This window comes from Mustelus asterias, chromosome 8 (assembly GCF_964213995.1).
Source record: "Mustelus asterias chromosome 8, sMusAst1.hap1.1, whole genome shotgun sequence".
Lineage (NCBI taxonomy): Eukaryota > Metazoa > Chordata > Chondrichthyes > Carcharhiniformes > Triakidae > Mustelus > Mustelus asterias.
The window spans coordinates 41,968,322-41,987,908 of record NC_135808.1 but is presented as its reverse complement, the minus strand read 5'-3'; the positions used below and the strand labels follow the sequence as shown (position 1 = coordinate 41,987,908).

Below are 19,587 nucleotides of genomic sequence, written 5' to 3'. Positions count from 1 at the left end.
AGTGTGACACACGGTTACTGATATTACGCAGTGTGACACACGGTTACGGATACCACGCAGTGTGACACACAGTTACTGATAATTCACAGTGCGACACACAGTTACTGATATTACACAGTGTGACACGGTTACGGATATCACGCAGTGTGACACACGGTTACTGATATTACGCAGTGTGACACACGCTTACTGATATTACGCAGTGTGACACACGGTTACGGATATTACGCAGTGTGGCACATGGTTACTGATATTACGCAGTGTGACACACGGTTACTGATATTACGCAGTGTGACACACGGTTACTGATACCACACAGTGTGACACACGGTTACTGATATTACGCAGTGTGAGACACGGTTACTGATACCATGCAGTGTGACACATGGTTACTGATACCACGCAGTGTGACACACGGTTACTGATATTACGCAGTGTGACACACGCTTCCTGATATTACGCAGTGTGACACACGGTTACGGATATTACGCAGTGTGGTACATGGTTACTGATATTACACAGTGTGACACACGGTTACTGATATTACGCAGTGTGACACACGGTTACTGATATTACGCAGTGTGACACACGGTTACGGATACCACGCAGTGTGACACACAGTTACTGATAATTCACAGTGTGACACACAGTTACTGATATTACACAGTGTGACACGGTTACGGATATCACGCAGTGTGACACACGGTTACTGATATTACGCAGTGTGACACGCGCTTACTGATATTACGCAGTGTGACACACGGTTACGGATATTACGCAGTGTGGCACATGGTTACTGATATTACGCAGTGTGACACACGGTTACTGATATTACGCAGTGTGACACACGGTTACTGATATCACGCAGCGTGACACATGGTTACTGATGCCACGCAGTGTGACACACGGTTACTGATATTACGCAGTGTGACACACGAATCCTGATACCACGCAGTGTGACACACGGTTACGGATATTACGTAGTGTGGCACATGGTTACTGATATTACACACTGTGACACACGGTTACTGATATTACGCAGTGTGACACACGGTTACTGATATTACGCGGTGTGACACACGGTTACGGATTCCACGCAGTGTGACACACAGTTACTGTATTACGCAGTGTGACACACGCTTACTGATATTACGCAGTGTGACACACAGTTCCTCATACCACGGAGTGTGACACACAGTTAGTGATATTACGTTTTGTGACACACGGTTACTGATATTCCGCAGTGTGAAACACGGTTAATGTAACCACGCAGTGTGACACACGGTTACTGACATTACACAGTGTGACACACGGTTACAGATATTACGCAGTGTGACACACGGTTACTGATATTACGCAGTGTGACACACGGTTACTGATATTATACAGTGTGAGACACGGTTACGGATATTACGCAGTGTGACACACGGTTACTGACATTACACAGCCTGACACACGGTTGCTGATATTGCGCAGTGTGACACACGGTTACTGATATTACGCAGTGTGACCCACGGTTACTGATATTACGCAGTGTGACACACGGTTACTGATATTACGCAGTGTGACACACGCTTACTGTTGCCACGTAGTGTGACACACGGTTTCAGATATCACGCAGTGTGACACACAGTTAATGATACCACGCAGTGTGACACACGGTTACTGATTTTACGCATTGTGACACACGGTTCCTGATACCACGCAGTCTGAAACACGGTTTCTGATATTACACAGTGTGACACACGGTTACTGATACCACGCAGTGTGACACACGGTTACTGATACCACGCAGTGTGATACACGGTTACGGATATTACGCAGTGTGACACACGGTTACTGATACCACACAGTGTGACACACGGTTACTGATATTACGCAGTGTGAGACACGGTTACTGATACCATGCAGTGTGACACATGGTTACTGATACCACGCAGTGTGACACACGGTTACTGATATTACGCAGTGTGACACACGCTTCCTGATATTACGCAGTGTGACACACGGTTACGGATATTACGCAGTGTGACACATGGTTACTGATATTACACAGTGTGACACACGGTTACTGATATTACGCAGTGTGACACACGGTTACGGATACCACGCAGTGTGACGCACAGTTACTGATAATTCACAGTGTTACACACAGTTACTGATATTACACAGTGCGACATGTTTACGGATATCACGCAGTCTGACACACGGTTACCGATACCACGCAGTGTGACACACGGTTACTGATATTACACAGTGTGACACGGTTACTGATATCACGCAGTGTGACACGGTTACGGATATCACGCAGTGTGACACACGGTTACTGATACCACGCATTGTGATACACGGTTACGGATATTACGCAGTGTGACACACGGTTACTGATACCACACAGTGTGACACACGGTTACTGATATTACGCAGTGTGAGACACGGTTACTGATACCATGCAGTGTGACACATGGTTACTGATACCACGCAGTGTGACACACGGTTACTGATATTACGCAGTGTGACACACGCTTCCTGATATTACGCAGTGTAACACACGGTTACGGATATTACGCAGTGTGGTACATGGTTACTGATATTACACAGTGTGACACACGGTTACTGATATTACGCAGTGTGACACACGGTTACTGATATTACGCAGTGTGACACACGGTTACGGATACCACGCAGTGTGACACACAGTTACTGATAATTCACAGTGCGACACACAGTTACTGATATTACACAGTGTGACACGGTTACAGATATCACGCAGTGTGACACACGGTTACTGATATTACGCAGTGTGACACACGCTTACTGATATTACGCAGTGTGACACACGGTTACGGATATTACGCAGTGTGGCACATGGTTACTGATATTACGCAGTGTGACACACGGTTACTGATATTACGCAGTGTGACACACGGTTACGGATACCATGCAGTGTGACACACAGTTACTGATTATTCACAGTGTGCCACAGAGTTACTGTTATTACACAGTGTGACACGGTTACGGATATCACGCAGTGTGACACACAGTTACTGATATTACACAGTGTGACACACGGTTACGGATACCACGCAGTGTGACACACAGTTACTGATATTACACAGTGTGACACGGTTACTGATATCACGCAGTGTGACACGGTTACGGACATCACGCAGTCTGATACACGGTTACTGATACCACACAGTGTGACACACGGTTACTGATATTACGCAGTGTGACACACGGTTACTGATATTACACCGTGTGACACACGGTTACTCATATTACGCAGCGTGACACACGGTTACTGATACCACGCAGAGTGACGCACGGTTACTGATATTACGCAGTGTGACACACGGTTGCTGATATTACACAGTGTGACACACGGTTACTGAAACCAAGCATTATGACGGACGGTTCCAATACCACGCAGTGTGACACATGGTTACTGATATTACGCAGTGTGACACACGGTTACTGATACCACGCAGTGTGATACACGGTTACGGATATTAAGCAGTGTGACACACGGTTACTGATAATACAGTGTGACACACGAATCCTGATACCACGCAGTGTGACACACGGTTACTGATATTACGCAGTGTGAGACACGGTTACTGATACCACGCAGTGTGATACACGGTTACGGATATTACGCAGTGTGACACACGGTTACTGATAATACAGTGTGACACACGAATCCTGATACCACGCAGTGTGACACACGGTTACTGATATTACGCAGTGTGAGACACCGTTACTGATACCATGCAGTGTGACACACGGTTACTGATACCACGCAGTGTGACACACGGTTACTGGTATTACGCAGTCTGACACACGGTTCCTGATACCACGGAGTGTGACACACAGTTACTGATATTACGTAGTGTGACACACGCTTACTGATACCATACAGTGTGACACACGCTTACTGATATTACGCAGTGTGACACACGGTTCCTGATAATACAGTGTGACACACGAATCCTGATACCACGCAGTGTGACACACGGTTACTGATATTACGCAGTGTGACACACGGTTACTGATATTACGCAGTGTGACACACGGTTCCTGATATTACACAGTGTGACATGTTTACGGATATCACGCAGTCTGACACACGGTTACCGATACCACGCAGTGTGACACACGGTTACTGATATTACACAGTGTGACACGGTTACTGATATCACGCAGTGTGACACGGTTACGGATATCACGCAGTGTGACACACGGTTACTGATACCACGCAGTGTGATACACGGTTACGGATATTACGCAGTGTGACACACGGTTACTGATACCACGCAGTGTGACACACGGTTACTGATTTTACGCATTGTGACACACGGTTCCTGATACCACGCAGTCTGAAACACGGTTTCTGATATTACACAGTGTGACACACGGTTACTGATACCACGCAGTGTGACACACGGTTACTGATACCACGCAGTGTGATACACGGTTACGGATATTACGCAGTGTGACACACGGTTACTGATACCACACAGTGTGACACACGGTTACTGATATTACGCAGTGTGAGACACGGTTACTGATACCATGCAGTGTGACACATGGTTACTGATACCACGCAGTGTGACACACGGTTACTGATATTACGCAGTGTGACACACGCTTCCTGATATTACGCAGTGTGACACACGGTTACGGATATTACGCAGTGTGACACATGGTTACTGATATTACACAGTGTGACACACGGTTACTGATATTACGCAGTGTGACACACGGTTACGGATACCACGCAGTGTGACGCACAGTTACTGATAATTCACAGTGTTACACACAGTTACTGATATTACACAGTGCGACATGTTTACGGATATCACGCAGTCTGACACACGGTTACCGATACCACGCAGTGTGACACACGGTTACTGATATTACACAGTGTGACACGGTTACTGATATCACGCAGTGTGACACGGTTACGGATATCACGCAGTGTGACACACGGTTACTGATACCACGCAGTGTGATACACGGTTACGGATATTACGCAGTGTGACACACGGTTACTGATACCACACAGTGTGACACACGGTTACTGATATTACGCAGTGTGAGACACGGTTACTGATACCATGCAGTGTGACACATGGTTACTGATACCACGCAGTGTGACACACGGTTACTGATATTACGCAGTGTGACACACGCTTCCTGATATTACGCAGTGTAACACACGGTTACGGATATTACGCAGTGTGGTACATGGTTACTGATATTACACAGTGTGACACACGGTTACTGATATTACGCAGTGTGACACACGGTTACTGATATTACGCAGTGTGACACACGGTTACGGATACCACGCAGTGTGACACACAGTTACTGATAATTCACAGTGCGACACACAGTTACTGATATTACACAGTGTGACACGGTTACGGATATCACGCAGTGTGACACACGGTTACTGATATTACGCAGTGTGACACACGCTTACTGATATTACGCAGTGTGACACACGGTTACGGATATTACGCAGTGTGGCACATGGTTACTGATATTACGCAGTGTGACACACGGTTACTGATATTACGCAGTGTGACACACGGTTACTGATACCACACAGTGTGACACACGGTTACTGATATTACGCAGTGTGAGACACGGTTACTGATACCATGCAGTGTGACACATGGTTACTGATACCACGCAGTGTGACACACGGTTACTGATATTACGCAGTGTGACACACGCTTCCTGATATTACGCAGTGTGACACACGGTTACGGATATTACGCAGTGTGGTACATGGTTACTGATATTACACAGTGTGACACACGGTTACTGATATTACGCAGTGTGACACACGGTTACTGATATTACGCAGTGTGACACACGGTTACGGATACCACGCAGTGTGACACACAGTTACTGATAATTCACAGTGTGACACACAGTTACTGATATTACACAGTGTGACACGGTTACGGATATCACGCAGTGTGACACACGGTTACTGATATTACGCAGTGTGACACGCGCTTACTGATATTACGCAGTGTGACACACGGTTACGGATATTACGCAGTGTGGCACATGGTTACTGATATTACGCAGTGTGACACACGGTTACTGATATTACGCAGTGTGACACACGGTTACTGATATCACGCAGCGTGACACATGGTTACTGATGCCACGCAGTGTGACACACGGTTACTGATATTACGCAGTGTGACACACGAATCCTGATACCACGCAGTGTGACACACGGTTACGGATATTACGTAGTGTGGCACATGGTTACTGATATTACACACTGTGACACACGGTTACTGATATTACGCAGTGTGACACACGGTTACTGATATTACGCGGTGTGACACACGGTTACGGATTCCACGCAGTGTGACACACAGTTACTGTATTACGCAGTGTGACACACGCTTACTGATATTACGCAGTGTGACACACAGTTCCTCATACCACGGAGTGTGACACACAGTTAGTGATATTACGTTTTGTGACACACGGTTACTGATATTCCGCAGTGTGAAACACGGTTAATGTAACCACGCAGTGTGACACACGGTTACTGACATTACACAGTGTGACACACGGTTACTGATATTACGCAGTGTGACACACGGTTACTGATATTACGCAGTGTGACACACGGTTACTGATATTATACAGTGTGAGACACGGTTACGGATATTACGCAGTGTGACACACGGTTACTGACATTACACAGCCTGACACACGGTTGCTGATATTGCGCAGTGTGACACACGGTTACTGATATTACGCAGTGTGACCCACGGTTACTGATATTACGCAGTGTGACACACGGTTACTGATATTACGCAGTGTGACACACGCTTACTGTTGCCACGCAGTGTGACACACGGTTTCAGATATCACGCAGTGTGACACACAGTTAATGATACCACGCAGTGTGACACACGGTTACTGATTTTACGCATTGTGACACACGGTTCCTGATACCACGCAGTCTGAAACACGGTTTCTGATATTACACAGTGTGACACACGGTTACTGATACCACGCAGTGTGACACACGGTTACTGATACCACGCAGTGTGATACACGGTTACGGATATTACGCAGTGTGACACACGGTTACTGATACCACACAGTGTGACACACGGTTACTGATATTACGCAGTGTGAGACACGGTTACTGATACCATGCAGTGTGACACATGGTTACTGATACCACGCAGTGTGACACACGGTTACTGATATTACGCAGTGTGACACACGCTTCCTGATATTACGCAGTGTGACACACGGTTACGGATATTACGCAGTGTGACACATGGTTACTGATATTACACAGTGTGACACACGGTTACTGATATTACGCAGTGTGACACACGGTTACGGATACCACGCAGTGTGACGCACAGTTACTGATAATTCACAGTGTTACACACAGTTACTGATATTACACAGTGCGACATGTTTACGGATATCACGCAGTCTGACACACGGTTACCGATACCACGCAGTGTGACACACGGTTACTGATATTACACAGTGTGACACGGTTACTGATATCACGCAGTGTGACACGGTTACGGATATCACGCAGTGTGACACACGGTTACTGATACCACGCAGTGTGATACACGGTTACGGATATTACGCAGTGTGACACACGGTTACTGATACCACACAGTGTGACACACGGTTACTGATATTACGCAGTGTGAGACACGGTTACTGATACCATGCAGTGTGACACATGGTTACTGATACCACGCAGTGTGACACACGGTTACTGATATTACGCAGTGTGACACACGCTTCCTGATATTACGCAGTGTAACACACGGTTACGGATATTACGCAGTGTGGTACATGGTTACTGATATTACACAGTGTGACACACGGTTACTGATATTACGCAGTGTGACACACGGTTACTGATATTACGCAGTGTGACACACGGTTACGGATACCACGCAGTGTGACACACAGTTACTGATATTACACAGTGTGACACGGTTACTGATATCACGCAGTGTGACACACGCTTACTGATATTACGCAGTGTGACACACGGTTACGGATATTACGCAGTGTGGCACATGGTTACTGATATTACGCAGTGTGACACACGGTTACTGATATTACGCAGTGTGACACACGGTTACGGATACCATGCAGTGTGACACACAGTTACTGATTATTCACAGTGTGCCACAGAGTTACTGTTATTACACAGTGTGACACGGTTACGGATATCACGCAGTGTGACACACAGTTACTGATATTACGCAGTGTGACACACGGTTACGGATACCACGCAGTGTGACACACAGTTACTGATATTACACAGTGTGACACGGTTACTGATATCACGCAGTGTGACACGGTTACGGACATCACGCAGTCTGATACACGGTTACTGATACCACACAGTGTGACACACGGTTACTGATATTACGCAGTGTGACACACGGTTACTGATATTACACCGTGTGACACACGGTTACTCATATTATGCAGCGTGACACACGGTTACTGATACCACGCAGAGTGACGCACAGTTACTGATATTACGCAGTGTGACACACGGTTGCTGATATTACACAGTGTGACACACGGTTACTGAAACCAAGCATTATGACGGACGGTTCCAATACCACGCAGTGTGACACATGGTTACTGATATTACGCAGTGTGACACACGGTTACTGATACCACGCAGTGTGATACACGGTTACGGATATTAAGCAGTGTGACACACGGTTACTGATAATACAGTGTGACACACGAATCCTGATACCACGCAGTGTGACACACGGTTACTGATATTACGCAGTGTGAGACACGGTTACTGATACCACGCAGTGTGATACACGGTTACGGATATTACGCAGTGTGACACACGGTTACTGATAATACAGTGTGACACACGAATCCTGATACCACGCAGTGTGACACACGGTTACGGATATTACGCAGTGTGAGACACCGTTACTGATACCATGCAGTGTGACACACGGTTACTGATACCACGCAGTGTGACACACGGTTACTGGTATTACGCAGTCTGACACACGGTTCCTGATACCACGGAGTGTGACACACAGTTACTGATATTACGTAGTGTGACACACGCTTACTGATACCATACAGTGTGACACACGCTTACTGATATTACGCAGTGTGACACACGGTTCCTGATAATACAGTGTGACACACGAATCCTGATACCACGCAGTGTGACACACGGTTACTGATATTACGCAGTGTGACACACGGTTACTGATATTACGCAGTGTGACACACGGTTCCTGATATTACACAGTGTGACATGTTTACGGATATCACGCAGTCTGACACACGGTTACCGATACCACGCAGTGTGACACACGGTTACTGATATTACACAGTGTGACACGGTTACTGATATCACGCAGTGTGACACGGTTACGGATATCACGCAGTGTGACACACGGTTACTGATACCACGCAGTGTGATACACGGTTACGGATATTACGCAGTGTGACACACGGTTACTGATACCACACAGTGTGACACACGGTTACTGATATTACGCAGTGTGAGACACGGTTACTGATAGCATGCAGTGTGACACATGGTTACTGATACCACGCAGTGTGACACACGGTTACTGATATTACGCAGTGTGACACACGCTTCCTGATATTACGCAGTGTGACACACGGTTACGGATATTACGCAGTGTGGTACATGGTTACTGATATTACACAGTGTGACACACGGTTACTGATATTACGCAGTGTGACACACGGTTACTGATATTACGCAGTGTGACACACGGTTACGGATACCACGCAGTGTGACACACAGTTACTGATAATTCACAGTGTGACACACAGTTACTGATATTACACAGTGTGACACGGTTACGGATATCACGCAGTGTGACACACGGTTACTGATATTACGCAGTGTGACACGCGCTTACTGATATTACGCAGTGTGACACACGGTTACGGATATTACGCAGTGTGGCACATGGTTACTGATATTACGCAGTGTGACACACGGTTACTGATATTACGCAGTGTGACACACGGTTACTGATATCACGCAGCGTGACACATGGTTACTGATGCCACGCAGTGTGACACACGGTTACTGATATTACGCAGTGTGACACACGCTTACTGGTATTACGCAGTGTGACACACGGTTACGGATATTACGTAGTGTGGCACATGGTTACTGATATTACACACTGTGACACACGGTTACTGATATTACGCAGTGTGACACACGTTTACTGATATTACGCGGTGTGACACACGGTTACGGATTCCACGCAGTGTGACACACAGTTACTGTATTACGCAGTGTGACACACGCTTACTGATATTACGCAGTGTGACACACAGTTCCTCATACCACGGAGTGTGACACACAGTTAGTGATATTACGTTATGTGACACACGGTTACTGATATTCCGCAGTGTGAAACACGGTTAATGTAACCACGCAGTGTGACACACGGTTACTGACATTACGCAGTGTGACACACGGTTACTGATATTACGCAGTGTGACACACGGTTACTGATATTACGCAGTGTGACACACGGTTACTGATATTATACAGTGTGAGACACGGTTACGGATATTACGCAGTGTGACACACGGTTACTGACATTACACAGCCTGACACACGGTTGCTGATATTGCGCAGTGTGACACACGGTTACTGATATTACGCAGTGTGACCCACGGTTACTGATATTACGCAGTGTGACACACGGTTACTGATATTACGCAGTGTGACACACGCTTACTGTTGCCACGCAGTGTGACACACGGTTTCAGATATCACGCAGTGTGACACACAGTTAATGATACCACGCAGTGTGACACACGGTTACTGATTTTACGCATTGTGACACACGGTTCCTGATACCACGCAGTCTGAAACACGGTTTCTGATATTACACAGTGTGACACACGGTTACTGATACCACGCAGTGTGACACACGGTTACTGATACCACGCAGTGTGATACACGGTTACGGATATTACGCAGTGTGACACACGGTTACTGATACCACACAGTGTGACACACGGTTACTGATATTACGCAGTGTGAGACACGGTTACTGATACCATGCAGTGTGACACATGGTTACTGATACCACGCAGTGTGACACACGGTTACTGATATTACGCAGTGTGACACACGCTTCCTGATATTACGCAGTGTGACACACGGTTACGGATATTACGCAGTGTGACACATGGTTACTGATATTACACAGTGTGACACACGGTTACTGATATTACGCAGTGTGACACACGGTTACGGATACCACGCAGTGTGACGCACAGTTACTGATAATTCACAGTGTTACACACAGTTACTGATATTACACAGTGCGACATGTTTACGGATATCACGCAGTCTGCCACACGGTTACCGATACCACGCAGTGTGACACACGGTTACTGATATTACACAGTGTGACACGGTTACTGATATCACGCAGTGTGACACGGTTACGGATATCACGCAGTGTGACACACGGTTACTGATACCACGCAGTGTGATACACGGTTACGGATATTACGCAGTGTGACACACGGTTACTGATACCACACAGTGTGACACACGGTTACTGATATTACGCAGTGTGAGACACGGTTACTGATACCATGCAGTGTGACACATGGTTACTGATACCACGCAGTGTGACACACGGTTACTGATATTACGCAGTGTGACACACGCTTCCTGATATTACGCAGTGTAACACACGGTTACGGATATTACGCAGTGTGGTACATGGTTACTGATATTACACAGTGTGACACACGGTTACTGATATTACGCAGTGTGACACACGGTTACTGATATTACGCAGTGTGACACACGGTTACGGCTACCACGCAGTGTGACACACAGTTACTGATAATTCACAGTGCGACACACAGTTACTGATATTACACAGTGTGACACGGTTACGGATATCACGCAGTGTGACACACGGTTACTGATATTACGCAGTGTGACACACGCTTACTGATATTACGCAGTGTGACACACGGTTACGGATATTACGCAGTGTGGCACATGGTTACTGATATTACGCAGTGTGACACACGGTTACTGATATTACGCAGTGTGACACACGGTTACGGATACCATGCAGTGTGACACACAGTTACTGATTATTCACAGTGTGCCACAGAGTTACTGTTATTACACAGTGTGACACGGTTACGGATATCACGCAGTGTGACACACAGTTACTGATATTACGCAGTGTGACACACGGTTACGGATACCACGCAGTGTGACACACAGTTACTGATATTACACAGTGTGACACGGTTACTGATATCACGCAGTGTGACACGGTTACGGACATCACGCAGTCTGATACACGGTTACTGATACCACACAGTGTGACACACGGTTACTGATATTACGCAGTGTGACACACGGTTACTGATATTACACCGTGTGACACACGGTTACTCATATTACGCAGCGTGACACACGGTTACTGATACCATGCAGAGTGACGCACGGTTACTGATATTACGCAGTGTGACACACGGTTGCTGATATTACACAGTGTGACACACGGTTACTGAAACCAAGCATTATGACGCACGGTTCCAATACCACGCAGTGTGACACATGGTTACTGATATTACGCAGTGTGACACACGGTTACTGATACCACGCAGTGTGATACACGGTTACGGATATTAAGCAGTGTGACACACGGTTACTGATAATACAGTGTGACACACGAATCCTGATACCACGCAGTGTGACACACGGTTACTGATATTACGCAGTGTGAGACACGGTTACTGATACCACGCAGTGTGATACACGGTTACGGATATTACGCAGTGTGACACACGGTTACTGATAATACAGTGTGACACACGAATCCTGATACCACGCAGTGTGACACACGGTTACTGATATTACGCAGTGTGAGACACCGTTACTGATACCATGCAGTGTGACAGACGGTTACTGATACCACGCAGTGTGACACACGGTTACTGGTATTACGCAGTCTGACACACGGTTCCTGATACCACGGAGTGTGACACACAGTTACTGATATTACGTAGTGTGACACACGCTTACTGATACCATACAGTGTGACACACGCTTACTGATATTACGCAGTGTGACACACGGTTCCTGATAATACAGTGTGACACACGAATCCTGATACCACGCAGTGTGACACACGGTTACGGATATTACGCAGTGTGGCACATGGTTACTGATATTACGCAGTGTGACACACGGTTACTGATATTACGCAGTGTGACACACGGTTACTGATATCACGCAGCGTGACACATGGTTACTGATGCCACGCAGTGTGACACACGGTTACTGATATTACGCAGTGTGACACACGCTTACTGGTATTACGCAGTGTGACACACGGTTACGGATATTACGTAGTGTGGCACATGGTTACTGATATTACACACTGTGACACACGGTTACTGATATTACGCAGTGTGACACACGGTTACTGATATTACGCGGTGTGACACACGGTTACGGATTCCACGCAGTGTGACACACAGTTACTGTATTACGCAGTGTGACACACGCTTACTGATATTACGCAGTGTGACACACAGTTCCTCATACCACGGAGTGTGACACACAGTTAGTGATATTACGTTTTGTGACACACGGTTACTGATATTCCGCAGTGTGAAACACGGTTAATGTAACCACGCAGTGTGACACACGGTTCCAGATATTACGCAGTGTGACACACGGTGACTGATATTACAGTGTGACACACGGTTACTGGTACCACGCAGTGTGACACACGGTTATTGATATTACACAGTGTGACACACGGTTACTGATATTACACCGTGTGACACACGGTTACTGATATTACGCAGTGTGACACACGGTTATTGATATTACACAGTGTGACACACGGTTACTGATATTACACCGTGTGACACACGGTACTGCTATTACGCTGTGTGACACACGGTTATTGATATTACACAGTGTGACACACGGTTACTGATATTACACCGTGTGACACACGGTTACTGATATTACGCAGTGTGACACACGGTTACTGATACCACGCAGTGTGACCCACGGTTACTGATATTACGCAGTGTGACACACAGTTCCTGATACCACGGAGTGTGACACACAGTTAGTGATATTACGTAATGTGACACACGGGTACTGATAATCGGCAGTGTGAAACACGGTTAATGATACCACGCAGTGTGACACACGGTTACTGATATTACGCAGTGTGACACACGGTTCCTGATACCACACAGTGTGACACACGGTTACTGATATTATACAGTGTGAGACACGGTTACGGATATTACGTAGTGTGACACACGGTTACTGACATTACATAGTGTGACACACGGTTACTGACATTACACAGTCTGACACACGGTTACTGATATTGCGCAGTGTGACACACGGTTACTGATATTACGCAGTGTGACACACGGTTACGGATACCACGCAGTCTGACACATGGTTACTGATAATTCACAGTGTGACACACGGTTACTGATATTACGCAGTGTGACACACGGTTACTGATACCACACAGTGTGACACACGGTTACTGATATTACGCAGTGTGACACACGGTTACGGATACCACGCAGTCTGACACATGGTTACTGATAATTCACAGTGTGACACACGGTGACTGATATTACGCAGTGTGAGACACGGTTACTGATACCATGCAGTGTGACACATGGTTACTGATACCACGCAGTGTGACACACGGTTACTGATATTACGCAGTGTGACACACGGTTACTGATATTACGCAGTGTGACACATGGTTACTGATACCACGCAGTGTGACACACGCTTACTGATATTACGCAGTGTGACACACGGTTACTGATATTACGCAGTCTGGCACATGGTTACTGACATTACAAAGTGTGACACACAGTTACTGATACCACGCATTGTGACACACGGTTCCAGATATTACGCAGTGTGACACACGGTGACTGATATTACGCAGTGTGACATACGGTTACTGGTACCACGCAGTGTGACACACGGTTACGGATATTACGCAGTGTGACACACGGTTATTGATATTACACAGTGTGACACACGGAACTGCTATTACGCAGTGTGACACACGGTTATTGATATTACACCGTGTGACACACGGTTACTGATATTACACCGTGTGACACACGGTTACTGATATTACGCAGTGTGACACACGGTTACTGATACCACGCAGTGTGACCCACGGTTACTGATATTACGCAGTGTGACACACAGTTCCTGATACCACGGAGTGTGACACACAGTTAGTGATATTACGTAATGTGACACACGGTTACTGATATTCCGCAGTGTGAAACACGGTTAATGATACCACGCAGTGTGACACACGGTTACTGATATTACGGAGTGTGACACACGGTTCCTGATACCACACAGTGTGACACACGGTTACTGATATTATACAGTGTGAGACACGGTTACGGATATTACGTAGTGTGACACACGGTTACGGATACCACGCAGTGTGACACACGGTTACTGACATTACATAGTGTGACACACGGTTACTGACATTACAAAGTGTGACACACGGTTACTGATATTGTGCAGTGTGACACACGGTTACTGATATTACGCAGTGTGACACACGGTTACGGATACCACGCAGTGTGACACACAGTTACTGATAATTCACAGTGTGACACACGGTTACTGATATTACGCAGTGTGACACACGGTTACGGATACCACGCAGTGTGACACACAGTTACTGATAATTCACAGTGTGAGACACGGTTACTGATGCCATGCAGTGTGACACATGGTTACTGATACCACGCAGTGTGACACACGGTTACTGATATTACGCAGTGTGACACACGGTTACTGATACCATGCAGTGTGACACATGGTTACTGATACCACGCAGTGTGACACACGCTTACTGATATTACGCAGTGTGACACACGGTTACGGATATTACGCAGTGTGGCACATGGTTACTGATATTACACAGTGTGACACACGGTTACTGATATTACACAGTGTGACACACGGTTACGGATACCACGCAGTGTGACACACGGTTACTGATAATTCACAGTGTGACACACAGTTACTGATATTACACAGTGTGACACGGTTACGGATATCACGCAGTGTGACACACGGTTACTGATATTACGCAGTGTGACACACGGTTACGGATGCCACGCAGTGTGACACACAGTTACTGATATTACACAGTGTGACACACGGTTACTGATATTACGCAGTGTGACACACGCTTACTGATATTACGTAGTGTGATACACGGTTACGGATATTACGCAGTGTGGCACATGGTTACTGATATTACGCAGTGTGACACCAGGTTACTGATATTACGCAGTGTGACACACGGTTACTGATATTACGCAGTGTGACACACGTTTACGGATACCACGCAGTGTGACACACAGTTACTGATATTACACAGTGTGACACGGTTACTGATATCACGCAGTGTGACACGGTTACGGATACCACGCAGTGTGACACACAGTTACTGATATTACACAGTGTGACACGGTTACTGATACCACACAGTGTGACACACGGTTACTGATATTATGCAGTGTGACACACGGTTACTGATATTACACCGTGTGACACACGGTTACTCATATTATGCAGCGTGACACACGGTTACTGATACCACGCAGAGTGACGCACGGTTACTGATATTACGCAGTCTGACACACGGTTGCTGATACCACGCAGTGTGACACACGGTTACTGATATTACACAGTGTGACACACGGTTACTGATATTACACCGTGTGACACACGGTTACTCATATTACGCAGCGTGACACACGGTTACTGATACCACGCAGAGTGACGCACGGTTACTGATACCACGCAGTGTGACACATGGTTACTGATATTACGCAGTGTGACACACGGTTACTGATACCACGCAGTGTGATACACGGTTACGGATATTACGCAGTGTGACACACGGTTACTGATAATACAGTGTGACACACGAATCCTGATACCACGCAGTGTGACACACGGTTGCTGATATTACACAGTGTGACACACGGTTACTGAAATCAAGCATGATGACGCACGGTTCCAATACCACGCAGTGTGACACACGGTTACTGATATTACGCAGTGTGACACACGGTTACTGATACCACGCAGTGTGATACACGGTTACGGATATTACGCAGTGTGACACACGGTTACTGATAATACAGTGTGACACACGAATCCTGATACCACGCAGTGTGACACAAGGTTACTGATATTACGCAGTGTGACACACGGTTACTGAAACCAAGCATTATGACGCACGGTTCCAATACCACGCAGTGTGACACACGGTTACTGATATTACGCAGTGTGACACACGGTTACTGATACGACGCAGTGTGACACACGGTTACTGATATTACGCAGTGTGAGACGCGGTTACTGATACCATGCAGTGTGACACACGGTTACTGATACCACGCAGTGTGACACACGGTTACTGATATTACGCAATGTGACACACGGTTACTGATATTACGCAGTGTGACAGACGCTTACTGATATTACGCAGTGTGACACACGGTTACTGATTTTACACCATGTGAGACACGGTTACTCATATTACGCAGCGTGACACACGGTTACTGATACCACGCAGAGTGACGCACGGTTACTGATATTACGCAGTGTGACACACGGTTACTGAAACCACACAGTGTGACACACGGTTACTGATATTACGCAGTGTGAGACACGGTTACTGATACCATGCAGTGTGACACATGGTTACTGATACCACGCAGTGTGACACACGGTTACTGATATTACGCAGTGTGACACACGCTTCCTGATATTACGCAGTGTGACACACGGTTACGGATATTACGCAGTGTGACACATGGTTACTGATATTACACAGTGTGACACACGGTTACTGATATTACGCAGTGTGACACACGGTTACGGATACCACGCAGTGTGACGCACAGTTACTGATAATTCACAGTGTTACACACAGTTACTGATATTACACAGTGCGACATGTTTACGGATATCACGCAGTCTGCCACACGGTTACCGATACCACGCAGTGTGACACACGGTTACTGATATTACACAGTGTGACACGGTTACTGATATCACGCAGTGTGACACGGTTACGGATATCACGCAGTGTGACACACGGTTACTGATACCACGCAGTGTGATACACGGTTACGGATATTACGCAGTGTGACACACGGTTACTGATACCACACAGTGTGACACACGGTTACTGATATTACGCAGTGTGAGACACGGTTACTGATACCATGCAGTGTGACACATGGTTACTGATACCACGCAGTGTGACACACGGTTACTGATATTACGCAGTGTGACACACGCTTCCTGATATTACGCAGTGTAACACACGGTTACGGATATTACGCAGTGTGGTACATGGTTACTGATATTACACAGTGTGACACACGGTTACTGATATTACGCAGTGTGACACACGGTTACTGATATTACGCAGTGTGACACACGGTTACGGCTACCACGCAGTGTGACACACAGTTACTGATAATTCACAGTGCGACACACAGTTACTGATATTACACAGTGTGACACGGTTACGGATATCACGCAGTGTGACACACGGTTACTGATATTACGCAGTGTGACACACGCTTACTGATATTACGCAGTGTGACACACGGTTACGGATATTACGCAGTGTGGCACATGGTTACTGATATTACGCAGTGTGACACACGGTTACTGATATTACGCAGTGTGACACACGGTTACGGATACCATGCAGTGTGACACACAGTTACTGATTATTCACAGTGTGCCACAGAGTTACTGTTATTACACAGTGTGACACGGTTACGGATATCACGCAGTGTGACACACAGTTACTGATATTACGCAGTGTGACACACGGTTACGGATACCACGCAGTGTGACACACAGTTACTGATATTACACAGTGTGACACGGTTACTGATATCACGCAGTGTGACACGGTTACGGACATCACGCAGTCTGATACACGGTTACTGATACCACACAGTGTGACACACGGTTACTGATATTACGCAGTGTGACACACGGTTACTGATATTACACCGTGTGACACACGGTTACTCATATTACGCAGCGTGACACACGGTTACTGATACCATGCAGAGTGACGCACGGTTACTGATATTACGCAGTGTGACACACGGTTGCTGATATTACACAGTGTGACACACGGTTACTGAAACCAAGCATTATGACGCACGGTTCCAATACCACGCAGTGTGACACATGGTTACTGATATTACGCAGTGTGACACACGGTTACTGATACCACGCAGTGTGATACACGGTTACGGATATTAAGCAGTGTGACACACGGTTACTGATAATACAGTGTGACACACGAATCCTGATACCACGCAGTGTGACACACGGTTACTGATATTACGCAGTGTGAGACACGGTTACTGATACCA

General features: G+C 46.4%; 1 protein-coding gene across 1 annotated transcript in view; it reads left to right on the top strand.

Moving 5' to 3' along the window:
• The window catches only part of LOC144497116 (proteasome subunit beta type-8-like), an 811,476-nt gene that overhangs the window by 325,031 nt on the left and 466,858 nt on the right, over positions 1-19,587 (top strand).